General features: G+C 37.1%; 1 pseudogene; it reads left to right on the forward strand.

Annotated features, from left to right (window-relative positions):
- The first annotated feature begins 10,842 nt into the window (after window positions 1-10,842).
- LOC107829937 (putative late blight resistance protein homolog R1A-3) lies at window positions 10,843-14,808 on the forward strand (annotated as a pseudogene).
- The last annotated feature ends 2,749 nt before the right edge of the window (window positions 14,809-17,557 follow it).

Below are 17,557 nucleotides of genomic sequence, written 5' to 3' on the forward strand. Positions count from 1 at the left end.
GCCAGGCTTCTTTGCAAGCTTTTTAGTTCCTCCATGATCTGATGGACATAACCCATGATTGAGGCAAATAGGACATCACGAGGCATCTCTTCACATGTTAGGCACTTTGTGGTGATATAGCGCCCTATATCATTGATCCTACCCCTGATTCTATCCCTCTCTATGCACAACTGTTCTATCCGTTGATTCTTTAGTCCCAATATTCGAGTATTGTCAATGAGCTGCTCTTGGAACCTCTCCATTTGTTCTTCCATCCGGGCTATCGACTCATGGTAGTGTTCTCTATATGTTCTAGCATCCTGGGCTTGTTTGAGGACCCGATTATTGAGAATGGAGTTTATCTCTCTCAATGTCGCAACACTCATTTCGTAGTCCCTTTTTACTTGCCATAGGTGCTCTCTCCGTGATGTTGTAACTGTAGCCCACCTGACCCGCATTCTTGTTATACAAGCCTGGGATCTCTCCAAGTCTTCTCGGCTTTGGCTGACTTGATTTCTCAATTCCGCTATCAACCTTTCATCAGAGCGACGTTTCTGTCGGTCGCTATCACTCTTACTGACTTGGCGAATTCGGGCTTTCAGTGCCTGGTTTTCTTTGGCTAATTTGTTCTTCTTACCCTGCTCTGAGGCTACTTGAACGTTGTTTTCAAACATAAGCCTTTCATTTTGTCGCTTCAGCTTCCCGATTTCAACCCGGTAGCCTTCCTCTCTCACTAACCAGCCCCACTGTTCCTGCGAATCATCCGTAAATTGTTGGACGTGAGCTCTTTTGGCAGGCCTCTGACGAATCTGGAACCTTTTCCCGAACCAAACATCGTATTTTGGGTCTACCTCACCCTTAGCCAGCTCTCGAACCATAGTCTTGGGTTCAAGGAATCTACATTCGTGCCACAACTTTCTAATTTTTCCTTCGGGGAACACGACTCCTGGACTCAACTCAATGGCGTGCTTGCTTAGATCCTCATCAGTGGGAATTACCTGAAATCTTCCTAGTTGGCGCAGTACCCGATGAGGAGCATATGGTTGGATGCTACGAAGTCCCATCAAAAGAACATGACATTCCTCGGCCGCCATGTATATTACCTCAGTATCATTCAACCACCCAAATGCCCATTCAACTTGGTCGGCTGTTGTTGACCTCAATTGTGCAAGCCATGCTTCGACGCCTTCGGGAAATATGACGCCTGTCATTCGTTTCTCAAAGCCGCTAATGCAGTTTCTCTCAGTCAACCCGTGGTTCATGTATCCCACTCGGTGATGGAGGTGTTCTTGCATCCACAGCTGGAGTAACAGATTGCATCCCTGAAAGAACTTGCCTCCTTCTCGGCATATAGTTAAAGCTCGGTAGATTTCGGACAAAATCAAAGGAACCACAGTACTGTCGGTTCTTTTGATTGCAACATCGGCCATCCCTACAAGGCCTATCTCTATTTTTTTATCTTTGCGGGGACAGACCACAACTCCCAGAAATGCTGTGATAAATGCCAAAGTACGTCTTGCTTCCCACTTGATTTTGTTTCCAGTGTGAATTAATCCGAGGTTTGGTTCTTCCAAACCCTGAGGAATTCCGTACCGTTGATACAAGAATTGGAGAGTACAACATCCCTTCGACAAATCATCATTCTGTACCTTCCGACTAATGCTTAGCAAATCCAAGAACGCGTGCGGAGATACTGGTCTTGGTGAAAGTAAATACTGCCCTCTTAGTTTCCCATTCAACCCCGCATATCCGGCGACTTCCTCTAGTGTAGGTGAAAGTTCAAAGTCAGCAAAACGAAACACGTTGCGGGTTGGGTCCCAGAACGGTATTAGAGCCTCGATGATATCTGTCCTTGGCTTGATATTCAACAGATCGACAAAACCTCCCAAAACTCTTTCCACTATCTTTATACTATCCTTTCCCATATCATTCCACCACACGTGGAGTTGTGAAGGGACCTCGCTACACGATGAGAAAGATTCATTTTGACTTGTGCTCATCCTGCACATTTATTATAGTGATTAAAGAAGAAAAAACTTTTATTTGACTTAAAAAACTATCTATATTCTAAAGAAATATTTTTTTGGACTTAAAAATTTTTTTATTATTTTTTTTTTTGAAAAAAAAAAACTTTTAAGGAGAAAGGAAATATTTTTGAACTAATATTCTGAATTTATGAAAGAAATACTACAGAAAAAAAATATTTTTTGAATTTTATTTTGAATATCTTTTAAACAAATAAATGGGATTTTGAAATTAAAAGGAAATATATTTTTTTTTAAAAAAAATTGAGGTCTAAAAGAAAAACTTTCTAAAGAAGTGAGTAATGTTAAATATTTTTGGATTTTTTTTTTTGAATACAGTGAGCCGAAACCAAAGAGGTTTGCCTCTGATCTCACATCCGGTGAGAATGACCCGCGTAGTTCAGGCTATAAACTAACTAATTTTTGAAAACAAACAAATTTTTCCTTTTTCTTTTATAGCAAAAAAAAAAACTATTTTCCTTTTTTTTTTTTTGAAAATAAAGCAAATTAAAATAAAAGACTTATTCCTACACACTTTCTGCTTTCTAAGCAAACAAGCAATTAAAAGTAAAAATATATATGTTTTTTTTAAAAAAAAATTCGGCAGCATTTCGACAGTACTTGGACACTGATTTTTTTTTCTAAATTAATCATCTAACTTTCCACTTGCTATTTTTATTTTATTTTATTCTTTACACTCCCGAGACTCAGAAACCGGTCAACATGCAAGACCGAGCAAATAAATGCACATAAAACAAATAAGATGCATCAGGATGGTCATTTTCATTTTTGGTGCACCTGTCCTAGACAGACCCAACCCCTGTGTTGAGCCTCCAAAATCAGATGCACGTGATGCAAACAAACGTTCCTACTAGGGATCCGGCATGTGGCTTTGTTATACTAGGTTCAGAACCTGGGTGTTTGTTCTAGACCTGGCTTACCCGAGCGGACAGCTCGAGCCGAGGGGGTAGCGTACCGGGAATACAGAAGCTTCACCGGCTTAGCAACTTGTCCGAACCTCGTTCTAAATTGGGATTTTACACTATACAGAAAAGAAGTCGTACGAAGTACACCCTTCTTCATGATTTAGAAGACTCAGAGAGGAGATGGGTTTCGGCACAGTTTATACACAGTTCATGTAATATCAAAGCGGTAAAAGCAGCATTTAGCATATTAGGCTCAAACATGTAAAAATCAGATAAAACCAAATATAACAATTTATATGAGCTCGAATTTCTAACCCTGAACCACTGGTTCTGGGTTAAGGTCCCCAGCAGAGTCGCCAGAGCTGTCACACCTCCTTTTTCCGTACCCGAGAAGGTACAAGGGAGTTTTTTCCAATTAAAGGACAGTCGAAACGGGATTGGTTTAATTATTTCAGAGTCGCCACTTGGAAGATTTAGGGTGTCCCAAGTCACCAATTTTAATCCCGAATCAAGGAAAAGAATGACTCTATATTACAGTCTGCGTACCAGAAATCTGGATAAGGAATTCTGTTAACCCGGGAGAAGGTGTTAGGCATTCCCGAGTTCCGTGGTTCTAGCACGGTCGCTCAACTGTTATATTCGGCTTATTTATCTGATTTTTAATACAATTATGAACCATGTGCAAATTTTATCTTTTACCGCTTTATTATTATAATTATTATTTTTTAGGAATGTGAACATCGCTTAAAACATATCTTTGGATTGTGTCACATGAAATGCACCCACAATACGAAACATATTTTATTTGATGTTTTAGGATTTAGATTTGGGTCGCATGAAATGCGCATCCGAGTTTAAGAAGGTAAAATTAATTAAATCGCGCCTAAAGAGTCTAACGCGTCATTATCTTTGGGGAAGGAAGTGAAATTCACTAAACAATCCATCCCAAATTCTAAGTAATCTTTTTTAAATAATTAAATAAATAAATGAGATTGGAGAATCCTATAAATTTTGTATTATTTACATCTATTTATTTTTAGCGAAATCCTTTAATAATATCCTTTAATGACTACCTTTTTATTATTACTAAGTTTTTATAAATATAAAATCAATATCTACATTCTTGAAAATGACATATTAAATAGAAGAGAAAAACAAATATTAACAGAAAGTAATAAAATTATAATCATAAATACAACATGGAATTATCGAAAAGTAAAAAAATAAAAATAAAAAAAAATAAAAAATAAAAATTAATTATTCCATAGTTGGATTAAAATTCAAATTGTTAGTAAGACTTAAGCTTATTGAAACCAATTATTTACAAATACTGAAAATTGAAAGAAATAAAAATAAAAACTTGAGTACTAAATCATATTTCTAAAAATTTAAACAATTTAACATTAACTAACTTTGTTTAATTCATCATGTCCTAATACTTGTTCGCAGGCTAATTCATGTTATAACTGAAATTGACTACATGATTCGGATTAACTTATCGTTGACGAAAAACCTTATGAATAAGGAACTTAGTTAATTTTTGCCAAACTGATTCAATAACGCCATTTTTACGTTATTTTTTCTATTTTTTTATTAAACAGTTTTAATTAATAATCAGGCTTAAATATATTTCCTAATAATCTGGTAAAGGCGTTATTTAATATGTCGCTATAATATGCCTAGTTATGCCGATGACAGTGATTTACAGAATAATAATACATGAATAACCTAAATACAATACAAAAATTAAATTAAACTAAATTAAAAATTTAACACTCCATTCTTCATTTCAGCTTACAAAATGCCAAAATTACAGTTGTGTACCTGATATTGTCAATATAAGAAGAAGAAAGTCAGCAACGTAATACGTAACACAACAACAGCAACAATAACCAGTCAACGAAAATCCCAGTGACAGCTTTGAAAAATTCAAAATAAAATCCAGGAATGCCGAAAATAATGGACAGAAACCAAGGGAAATTTTCAGATTTTTGAAAGGCTAGTTAATCTTCAACCCTTAATTTCTACACCTGTATACCAGAATATTTATCAGGTGTGTACTACTTTCTCTTCTAATTTTCAATTTTTTTTTTCTTTGTATGTTTTTCTTTTCTTGAGAGTTTCAATTTTTTTTTTCGGAATAAATGTTCAGCTTTTTTTTCAATCTTTTTTTTTTCTGTCTGTCTTTTTTTTCTTCCCCCTCTTGTGTCCAGACTTCACATATATATATATCCCATCCCTTTAATCAATTAAAATCAATCCCTTTCCCTACCAAACCCATTATCTTCCCACTCATCCCCATTACATTAAATAAATATATCACACCACCCCATTATATTTTGTCCCCCATGCCATATTTAAAATAATGCAAGATTCCCCTTTAATTTAAATCTTGTCCCCCCTTTATATTAAATAATCATATCACAACCCACCCCATTTCATTTTGTCCCCCATTCTTCAAATAAACAATTTCAAAATGTACAATTCCTAAACTACCCCTTCCGACCTTACTGAAATTACCAAACTACCCCTGAACGTATTACAAATTTACCAAACTACCCATCAGCTATAACACATCAATTAAATCAAACTTAACCAAAATATAGACAATATGATCAATTTCTAACAATGTTCAAACAACAATATGAACATGGATGAACATCATAACAACAATATCACATGAACATGATTTTAACAACATTTCAACAACAAATCACATGAACACAAATTGAACAACAAAGAACAATTAAAATTTGATTGAACAATATTTTAGCAACAAACAATCCTATTTTCGGATTCAACAAACAATCAACAAACAAAATATGAAGATTTCTAAATTCAATCATATTGAACTTAAAAATCAACTCTAACAATATTACAACAAACAATTCTTATATTAAACTTAAAACAAGATTATGAGAACAATTCAAGCAATAATCATAAATGGTAAACAAGAAATCAAACTATACAAAATTCGGATTCAAGATCATCCAAACAAAGTATGAACATGAATGAATCTATTTTAAGACAACAAACATGACGGATTAAACGATTAAAACAATATATTCCTTTAATACAACTAAATTCTTTAAATAAATAACAAGATCGACGAAGAAACAATTATGAACTTAAACTTGAACTTAACAATATTAACAATTTCTAACAATACATAAACACATGAAACAAATTGAAGAAATATTTAATTAAATTTCAATTTGAATCTGACAAACATCAAACTAACAAATATTCACTTAAACAATAATACAAACATGAAATGAATATGAAAACAATTAATTAAACTTCTATTTTAAAATCTGAAAATTAATTTTAACAAAGCACATGAACATGAACAAACTAGAAAAATGATTTTAACGATGAACAACGAACAAAACAAGAATTGAATTCTTTAACGATTTTGGATCCGGAAAATACCAAACAAAAATATGGACGATAAATGAAATTCAAAAATCAACTAACCGGAAATGAAACGACGAATGACGATTGTAAACAAATCCGTCCGGGCTTCGACTCAACGAAAAACCCTCGACCTTTGACAAATCGAAGAAGACGAAGCAACAACGAAACAATATCAACTGCTGCGACGAGCAGCAGTCCGTCGAGAAGCAGCAGAAACAGACGTCCTGGCAGCAGCGCGACGGAGGAAGAAGAAACTGCATGAAGCAGTAGCAGCTGGGAGCCGAACGCAGCAGTAATGATGGAAACGGGCAGCAGTGGCGCGAGCAACATCCATGGCTGGAGCTCGGATCTTCGACCACCCAATTCGAAGTCGACGAAACAAAGAAGATGAAACAGTAGCAGTAGCGCGAGCAGCATCCATGGCTGGACTGTTAGGACGTGAAGTTGAGGACTGATTCTGCAGTGGAAACGATGATGGTGAAAGGGAGTCGACGGACTGGTCGTCGATGATGAAGACACAGCAATAGCGACCATGGTTGTCGAGTTCGAGCTTGAAGGTGGTTATGTGGTTTTAATGGATGACGGGGGGGTCGTTTGGACGCGAGGGTGTTTGTGTGGACGAAGAAGAAAGTAAAGGGAAGCCATGGGAGGTGTTTTTGAGTTTGGGGAAGAAGAAGGAGAAATGGGGGGGGGGGGGCGGATGCTTAGGCATTTTTAGGGTTTTTTCTTTCTTTTTTTTTGTTTTATTTTGTTTGTAAAATAATAGGGGTGTTGGGTTATGGACTGGGTCGACCCAGTTCGGAATGGACTGGGTCGTAGGGAAGATTGGGCCATTTTTGGGCCTGTGGCTTGAAGTTGAAGAAGAGGCCTAATTCCGATTTTCTTTATATTTTCGATCTCTTTTCTTCTTTTATTTTTCTAAAACTAAATTATAAAAATATTTAAACTATTATTAAGAACTAAATTAAGCGCAAATTAACTCCTAATAACAATTAACGCACAATTAAGTATTAATTAAGCATAAAATTGTATATTTGGTCATTAAATGCTAAAAATGCAAACGATGCCTATTTTTGTAATTTTTAATTTTTTTAAAACAATTTTAATTACTAACAATTGTAGAATTAAATCCTATATGCAAAATGCGACATATTTTTTGTATTTTTTATTAATTTAGCAAATAAACATGCACAAACAAATACAAATAATTATTCAAAATGTCACAAAATATCACAAAAATGGCACACCAAGAAAAATTATTTTATTTTTGAATTTTTTGGGAGTAATTCTCATATAGGGCAAAAATCACGTGCTTACAGTGATAGTTTGGTGCTATTGAGCCTCAAATATCGAGCCTGGAACCCAATAGTTATATATACTTTGTGTTTGTCCCAATCCGAAGGTGGAAGTGGTTGGTTGTGATGGTTATGTACTAAGTGATTATAGTGACGGAGGAGGTTTTGGTGGTGGTTGTGAGTGTGAGGTGGTCTGGTGGTAGAGGCCGATGGTGGTGAGTAGTGGTAAAATTCATTGATGGTGGTAGTTAACCGTAGAGGTGGTTGGTATGCGTTGGTCTCTTTTCGTCTTCTTGTGCCGAGGGTCAATCGGAAACAATTTTTCTACCTCGGGAAAGAGTAAAGTCTGTAAAAATACTATCCTTCCCAGATCCCACTTATAGGATTATTCTAAGTTGTTGTAGGTTGTGGAGGTACTGGTAGTGTAGGTGGTTGGTGGCGGTGTTTGTGGGTGACAGTGCTGGTAATTGGTGGTTGTAATAAAAAGAGTAGTAGTAAATGTTAAATTATGGTTTGGTCAGCACAAGTTTAAGGATTAATGTGTAATAGTAAATTACTGTAAACATGAAATTCTATATAATATTGGAATGTTACATAAATCTATGCAAAAATATCCTTCACCAAAATTTAGTTTAATTTTTGAGAAGTCAACATGAAAAAAAATTAATGCATAGGACAACATCAAATATCTAATTTCCTGGTGGTTGAGCAATAAGCATGTCATCAATTAACTTGTAGCTGAAGAACTTGCAGAAATTAACATTCTAGGTACATTGTGCATGTCAAATAGGGATCATAATAGGTAGTGATTCAACTAAACCAATAATTTGAAGTACGTGATATTTATCACGACGATATAAGTGTAGGAAGATGGGAATTAAATGCTTTAACACTGATGACTCCTGCATTTTTACTATTTAATGCTTGCAATGGTTCAGTAAAAGTTCTGAAGCTAAAGTTCCTTCATTCCTTATGATTTCCAGCTCAGAGACGGTCTTGGAGAAATATGTCGGTCGACCCCATTGATATTCGTGATCCTATACGCATTCTGCAACGGATTGAAAACGAGCATCACTGGACGGGTAGTGAAAAGATTCGAATAAAGGCTGTTAAGACGGAGCTATGGTTTCTGGGTACATTTCTCTGCATAAATCATGACGTGCTGCAAAAAGACATTCGAGGTTTCATGGATGATACAAGAGCTCAATTCCAATCTGATTACAATATCATGTTGGGTGGAAAAGAGCCTCATAACTTTGACTGTAACTGCTCTAATGTTCTAGCAAAGATTCAGCAATACAAGCAGAGTACTACCAGAACTAATTTTTCTAATCTAGAAATTTCAAGTGCTAGTCCTCAAGAAGTTCATGGACATCGTTGTGCAGAATCTCAAGGATCTGCTAATTGTTCGCCTTGGCAAGCCACCTGATATGGTGTCCATCTCATTCAAATGAGTTGGTAGCCAATTTTGTTGACTTGGTTTGGTTTGGTAGCCAACCTTGTTGAATTTGTATAATTTGGTAGCCAATTTTATTGACTTGGTTTGGTTTGGTAGCCAACCTTGTTGAAATTGTGAAAAGGGTGTGTAAATTGTCAAATATATTAGGCTTTAGAGAGTGAGGTTTTAGCTATAAAAGTAGAGCTTTAACTCTCATTTCTACACACCAACAAAGAGAGAAAAGAGAGAGCAAGGTATTCCATAAACTATAAGAAAATAGTTTGTGAATAAAAATAGAGTGTGAGAGATATTGTAGTGAGGTGGAAAAAGCAAAAGAGTGTTTATTTCTTTTGAGAGTGTAGTGGTCTTAGGAGTATTTTTTACTCGTTACTACACAGTGTAAAATTCCTCGCTATAGTGATATCAGTTGTTCTTCTTGGCCGTGACTTTTTCCCTTATTCAGAAGGGTTTCCACGTAAAATCTTGGTGTCATTATTGCTGCATTTCTATTCTTGCTGATTTAACCATAACTTAGCGTTCTGCGTTTATCACTAATACCGTGAATACTATTTTTACGGGGTTTATTCCCAACAAGTGGTATCAGAGCCAATGTTCTGTCTGAGTATGCTCTGTGGTTGCAGCACAGTCTGAACTTCCACATCAGAAAAGAATTACTTTGATCTCCTAATAAATAGTATTTATATTTGTGATAAACGATGGAAGCCAACACTAGTAGAAGATAATAATATAATATAGAAGAGAGAGAAGAAATATTTTTTTTGGTGTAAAAAATGGTATAATGGTTGGAGTAAATTTGGTGTTACACCATTTTGGTGTGAAATTTGGTGTTAGGGTTGGAGATGGTCTTAATAGTTAATATTATATCCACATTCATGTTAGAGAAAATATAACTACATGGTAGTTGAATATGGCGGTGGTCAGTAATGAATGTTATAATGTGATGACTAGTGGTTGGTGGAGAAGGTTGGAAATGGTGGTAGTGCAGTGATGGCTGATGCTGTTTGTCCCAATCCGAAGGTGGAAGTGGTTGGTTGTGATGGTTATGTACTGAGTGATTATAGTGACGGATGAGGTTTTGGTGGTGGTTGTGAGTGTGAGGTGGTCTGGTGGTAGAGGCCGATGGTGGTGAGTAGTGGTAAAAGTGATTGATGGTGGTAGTTAACCGTAGAGGTGGTTGGTATGCGTTGGTCTCTTTTCGTCTTCTTGTGCCGAGGGTCAATCGGAAACAACTTTTCTACCCCGGGAAGGGGTAAAGTATGTAAAAATACTATCTTTCCCAGATCCCACTTATAGGATTATTCTAAGTTGTTGTAGGTTGTGGAGGTACTGGTAGTGTAGGTGGTTGGTGGCGGTGTTTGTGGGTGACAGTGCTGGTAATTGGTGGTTGTAATAAAAAGAGTAGTAGTAAATATTAAATTATGGTTTGGTCAGCACAAGTTTAAGGATTAATGTGTAATAGTAAATTACTGTAAACATGAAATTCTATATAGTATTGGAATGTTACATAAATCTATGCAAAAATATCCTTCACCAAAATTTAGTTTAATTTTTGAGAAGTCAACATGAAAAAAAAATTAATGCATAAGACAACATCAAATATCTAATTTCCTGGTGGTTGAGCAATAAGCATGTCATCAATTAACTTGTAGCTGAAGAACTTGCACAAATTAACATTCTAGGTACATTGTGCATGTCAAATAGGGATCATAATAGGTAGTGATTCAACTGAACCAATAATTTGAAGTACGTGATATTTATCAAGACGATATAAGTGTAGGAAGTTGGGAATTAAATGCTTTAACACTGATGACTCCTGCATTTTTACTATTTAATGCTTGCAATGGTTCAGTAAAAGTTCTGAAGCTAAATTTCCTTCATTCCTTATGATTTCCAGCTCAGAGACGGTCTTGGAGAAATATGTCGGTCGACCCCATTGATATTCGTGATCCTATACGCATTCTGCAACGGATTGAAAACGAGCATCACTGGACGGGTAGTGAAAAGATTCGAATAAAGGCTGTTAAGACGGAGCTATGGTTTCTGGGTACATTTCTCTGCATAAATCATGACGTGCTGCAAAAAGACATTCGAGGTTTCATGGATGATACAAGAGCTCAATTCCAATCTGATTACAATATCATGTTGGGTGGAAAAGAGCCTCATAACTTTGACTGTAACTGCTCTAATGTTCTAGCAAAGATTCAGCAATACAAGCAGAGTACTACCAGAACTAATTTTTCTAATCTAGAAATTTCAAGTGCTAGTCCTCTGTCTTATGAACTTCTTGGGGAGTTCATGGACATCGTTGCGCAGAATCTCAAGGATCTGCTAATTGTTCGCCTTGGCAAGCCACCTGCCTTGCATGCTGAGTCACTGATGTATTTTCAAGTGAAGGATCAAATGGAAGTGGTCGAAAAGGAGTTGACAGCGCTCAAGAACTTTGTCTTCTTTCTGGGAAAACTATGCACTTCACAACTCCAAACCCGCTGGCAAACTTTCTCCCGTCATGTTGAATTTGTGGCTACCGTTGCAGCAATTATTTTCTTCTTGTATATGCCTAACCTCAAGGACAGCGAATCTGTTGCTATAGAATTTACTGATTTGCTTTCTGATTTGCTGCGGAGAAGGATCAAGCCTATTGAGCCAGGGGTCCGCAACATCTATGCTGACGTCCTCAGAGATTTGAGGTCATCAAGCACTCCTCCCATGTCCTCAATTGAACCAGCAGCTGGATTCATCAACACTCTTCTGCACATTTCGACCGAATTAAGAGGGCTTTATACCTTCAATGCAGATCAAATGGAAACCCTTCCTGAGCAGCTTTAACACATTGAGAATTATTCTCAATGAGCTGGCATTGACATACAACATTCAGGATAAAATGAGGATCCATTTCTTCAGACGAGTCGAGATTTTGGTCATTGATGCTGGGCTTATTGTTTATTCATTGTACGATAGCAGAAAGAGCAAAGAAGACCGAAATCAAGACCTCTTTCTTTTGGCTGACAAGATTCAGCTTGTGAAGAAGCAAATTTACCTTGACATCCGAGAGGGGATACAACCCCATTTGCCTAAGAATGATGTATTGGGCTTTTTTGTTTTCCTTCTGAACGGCTTGAAGGAGCTCCTTTCTAGCCATGCCGATTCACTTGCTTCTGTCCAGAATGAACTTGATGTGGTCCATGAGGAGCTTCAACTTCTCCAACCATTCCTAGAAGATGTAGCAAGACAACGCCATAATAAACCTGAAGAACTTCAAAATCTTGCTGAAAGAGTCATTGATAAGGCATATGAGGTTGAGTACATAGTTGATTCTTTTGTAGTGAGAGATATTCCTCATACTTATCTTACAGTATGGCTCTCAGAAATCATATGGGAGATTAAGCTTATCAAGACAGAGTTGACCAAATCCTCGGTAAAGAATATGACAATCGCTTCCTCTTCTGCCGATGAAGAATTGATAGGTTTTGACGATGTGAGGGAAACTATAAGAGGTCAACTAGTTCGAGTATCACCAGAGCTAGATGTTGTTTCCATTGTCGGTATGGCTGGCACCGGTAAAACAACCCTTGCTCGAAGTTTTAACAAAAATGATTCTCATTTTGATTTCTGGGGAGAGTGTCGTGTATCTCAGGTATACACGCGGAAAGACTTGTTACTTTCCATTTTGAGTTCTAATTGTGACCCTACTGAAATTAGTAAAGAAGCTGATGATGAGTTAGCTGATAGACTACGGAAACTTTTATTGACAAAGAGATACCTTCTGATCATTGATGATGTATGGGAAGTAAAAGCATGGGATGATTTGATATTATGCTTTCCTGATGCTAGGAATGGTAGCAGAATCATTCTGACCACCAGACTTCAAAAAGTTTCTGTTTACGCTAAACGTGTTACTGAACCCCATTTCCTACGTCCTCTGAACGAGCAAGAAAGTTGGTTGTTATTGCAAAAAAGGGTATTTGGAAAAGAAATCTGCCCTGAACAGCTAAAGGAAGTTGGGGAAAAAATAGCAAAAAAGTGTGATGGGCTACCACTTTCCATTGTTTTAGTGGCTGGTCTTCTCACAAAGATGGACAGGACAGAAGGATGTTGGACGCAAATGGAATTAAGTTTCGGTGAACGAATCCAGGATGGAGCCAAGGATCTAGTAAAACTAAGTTACAATGATTTACCTTATAAACTGAAACCATGCTTTTTATATTTTGGAGCATTTTTGGAGGACAGAGAGATTTCAGTCTCAAAAGTGACATGCTTATGGATTTCTGAGGCATTCATAGAAAATGATGGGGAAAAGTGTTTGGAGGATATTGCAGAAGATTACTTAGATGATCTTATTGGGAGAAACCTCGTCATGGTGACTAAGAAGAGATCTATTGGGAAGAATAAAGCATGTCGTGTCCATGACTTAATGCTCGATTTTTGCAAGGAAAAGGCTGAGGAAGATAATTTCCTGTTGTGGCTGAAAAGGTATTTACCTCTTTATATGTTTCTCTAAGCTCTGATTAATTCGTACTTGATCTCGTTACTTATCCTGCTTAAATTCGCCGTTGCAGAGATCTAGATGCCAATCCTCCACATTTTTATTCTGAAAAGCCTGTGCACCGCGCTTATCATTTTGCTCTAATCAGGATGATCTTGCTGGGTGGAGGCCATCATGCTCACACGCTCGTTCAATATTTTTCAGGGAGGTCAGTGATAATACTTGTTCTTCATTGGGACATGCCTCTATCATCTTTGGCAACTTCAAATTTCTCCGGGTGTTGGATTTGGAGTTTGATGATGTGAAATCTTTTCCCACTTAACTTAATCATCTGAGGTACCTTGCTGTTCAAACTACTGAGGATTCTATCCCGTCATCCAAAGAAAACCTTTGGAATCTTCAAACGTTCATAGTCAAAAGAAACGGAGGACACGTACTGTTGCCAGACACCCTTTGGAAGCTGAGTAAGTTGAGAAATGTAAGCATTAGTGACAGTGCTTTGTTTAATTTGCGTGGTGCACGAGAATCTCTTGATGAAAACCCCTCAAAGCTGGACAATTTGGCAACGCTTTCCTCAATATATGTTTCCAGGAAGGACAATATGGAGAGGATAGTAAGAAGAACGCCCAATCTTCGGAAGTTAAGATGTATTTTTGCCGATCCATGGGGTTGGGAAAAGAATGAAAATCGGTTCCCTGACTTGGACTCATTGTCTCAACTTGAAACACTAAAGGTGGTCTTCATCAGCATACCAGAGATAGGTCCGTCAATATTAAACTTTCCAATGAATCTCAAGAAATTGACATTATGCAAATTTCCTTTGCCGCCTGCTGAAATTTCAACCATTGCCAACCTTCTCAACCTTGAGGTACTTAAACTGCAACAAGTTGCCTTTGAAATGGATGAATGGGAAGTGCGAGACAATGAGTTCCCTCAGCTCAAATTCTTGGAACTAGAAAATCTCACTCTCTCAAAATGGGAAGTGTCTGATGAAGCCTTTTGTTGCCTTGAGAAACTGGTTTTGCATGGATGTTCACATCTCGAAGCAATCCCTGATTGTTTTGAGGACCAGGTTATTTGCAATACATTGAAGTAAAATCATGCAGTAAAGATTTTGCTGATTCGGTCGGGGATATCAAAGAAAAACGAGTTGAAAATGGTTACAAATGTGACGTTAAAGTCTTTACTTAGCATTGGAATAATGAGGCTGCAAGTCTACAGCCTTCGGTTCATTTCCAAATCTGATTAAAGGTACAGTCTTGAGCAAATGCTGGTATTTATATCGCCTCATGTATACTCCCTTGAATATATTTCTTTACTGACTATATATATATATATATTCAAATTAAATTGCTTTCAATTAGTTGTCCTTGAAAACTCTTGTGAATAAAATTTCCTTACTTCTTTTTTGGATACTGCAGCTATTCTCTGTCGTTGTTGGTCATTGTTCTTTGGTTGGTTGCAGCGAGCTGCTGGTTGGTGCTATTTGTTGGTTGCTGATGTGAGGGTATTAGTTTCTGTCATTGCTGTTTTTGTGTTAATTTGTTTTTGCATTCAGATGTACTATTGTGGCCCATGGCAATAGTAGTCGTATGAGTTCTTTTTTAAACAAAATGAATAGATTAGTGCTTTTAAGATCTCAAATGTATGGATTGAAGAAAGTTGGTGATTTGTCATGATATTTATGGAGCTTCTTATTCCAATTATTATGTTCTTATACATGAGATTAGTACAACCCAGGGAGAACCATACCCAAAAGCTAACTATTAAGGTGAGAAGTACCAAGGCTATATAAATCTTATATCAGCACATTATAGTACCGATATGCGATTCAAGTCTCATATCTTGCAATAAACCATAACAAACCACCAGTGTGGATCACAAGCACAGAAGTGGCGGGTGGCTTTGATACGTTTGATATAACCCAAGAAGAACTATATCCCAAAAGCTAGCTATTGAGATGGGAGAGCCCAAGACTATGTAGACCACACATCAGTACATTATAATATCGATGTGGGACTCAAGCCCATACATTGCAATGGACCATAACAAATATAACTCTGCTCTAACCTGAGAATAGTACAATAGTTTAGGACAAAATTTACTTGTTGGCCGAAACTAATTACAATCGCTAGCAAAAAGTTGTATTAAAAATGTATATTATATGTATGTATTATACATATATACAAAAAAAAAACTTGGCTATTATTTTCGGAAGATGCTAAAAATATATACTTCTACTTTTGTAATCTATTTGTATCTCCCATATCCATTTGCCCTTACCCCTTTTCCCAAACATATTCACGTTGACTTCTATATGTACGTGCAAATCTCATGTTCATATAAATATTTGTCCTGCTTTCATTTTCTAAAGTCGAAGAAGCACATAATGAGTTATATTTCTATAAATGATGGGATATTTATATGCCACGACCCCAAATTACAAGTGTTGTGACAACATCTATCATGATACTAGGCAAGCCGACAACTCAAAAATACTAACTTCTTTAAATCAAAATATACCGAAATAGGTTTAAGTAAATAAATTCTCGTAGAAATTGGAAGAAACACTACAACTCAATATTGAATCTTCCAAAATGCGGGTGTCACTGAGTACATGAGCATCTATACAATAACATAGTCTGATACACCGTCTAAGAAAGTAGAAGAGAATAAATAAAACTGAGTGATAGGGGAGGAGAGTCAAGGTCTGCGGACGCCAAGGTAGCTACCTCGAAAATCTCCGAATGACTGAAACTCCAAGATCAACAACCACCGTGCCCGAAAGTACCTGGATTTGCGCACGAAATGCATGGTGTAGCGTGAGTACAACCAACTCAATAAGTAACAAGTCTAACTTGTGGGCTGAAAGCAGTGACGAGCCCAACAATACAGTAAAAGTACAAAGTTTAACAATACAGAAAATATAGACATGCTTCCAGGTTCAACAGTTAAGTTCAACACTGATAAAATATGCCAAGTGTGACTGATAAGAGGAATATGATATATCTACATCTACATACCAATATGAATATCGTTTGTGATGCAACACAATAAAACCTCAAGTATTCACACTCTCAGAGCACTCAATCTGACTGTCTCAATTCTCGCCCGTCACACTCAGTCACTCAGCATTGTACAGGACCTGCTGCGGCGTGCAGCCCGATCCACATATAGCCCTAAGACCTATAGCGGCGCACAACCGATCCACATATAGCCATAAGTCTTGTTGCGCGTGCAACTCGATCTGCATATATACAGACATAAGGCTTGTTGCGGCATGCAACCTGATCCACATATATATAGTCATAAGGCTTGTTGCGGCATGCAAACCGATCGACATATATATAGACATAAGGCTTGTTGCAGCGTGCAACCCGATCCACATATATATCTCTCCCAATACGACACTCAGACCCCAACTCAGTCATCAATCTCTCCAGTCTCTCGGGCTCACAAATCTCATGCCAACTAGCCCAAATAATGATATATTACAAAAAATATTAGTAACAGAGACTGAGATATGATATGTAAATAATGGATGCGACTGAGTACAAAATTGCCATCTAAGAAATAATTCAACAGCAGAAATGACCACAGTGGGTCTCAACGGGATAAACATATACCCTAACATGATTTCAGACATGAATCGGTAGCTCAATTACTCTAACACATAGAGGTCACATGAATGGCTACAAGGTCTGATGACTACACAGTACTACAAAATCAATCAAATCACAGTTTCTACGGTGTACGCTCACACGCCCATCACCCAGCATGTGCGTCACCTCAACACCGATAACATAATACGTAATTCAGAGATTCGTACCCTCAAAATCAAGTTTAGAAGTGTTACTTACCTCAAACCGTGAAAATCTCTACTCCAACAAGCCCTTGCCCCGCGAATCAGCCTCTCAATGCCTCAAATCTATCCATAAACAATTCAATGCCATCAACACGAGCTATATGAATCA

Source organism: Nicotiana tabacum, chromosome 16, assembly GCF_000715075.1.
Source record: "Nicotiana tabacum cultivar K326 chromosome 16, ASM71507v2, whole genome shotgun sequence".
Lineage (NCBI taxonomy): Eukaryota > Viridiplantae > Streptophyta > Magnoliopsida > Solanales > Solanaceae > Nicotiana > Nicotiana tabacum.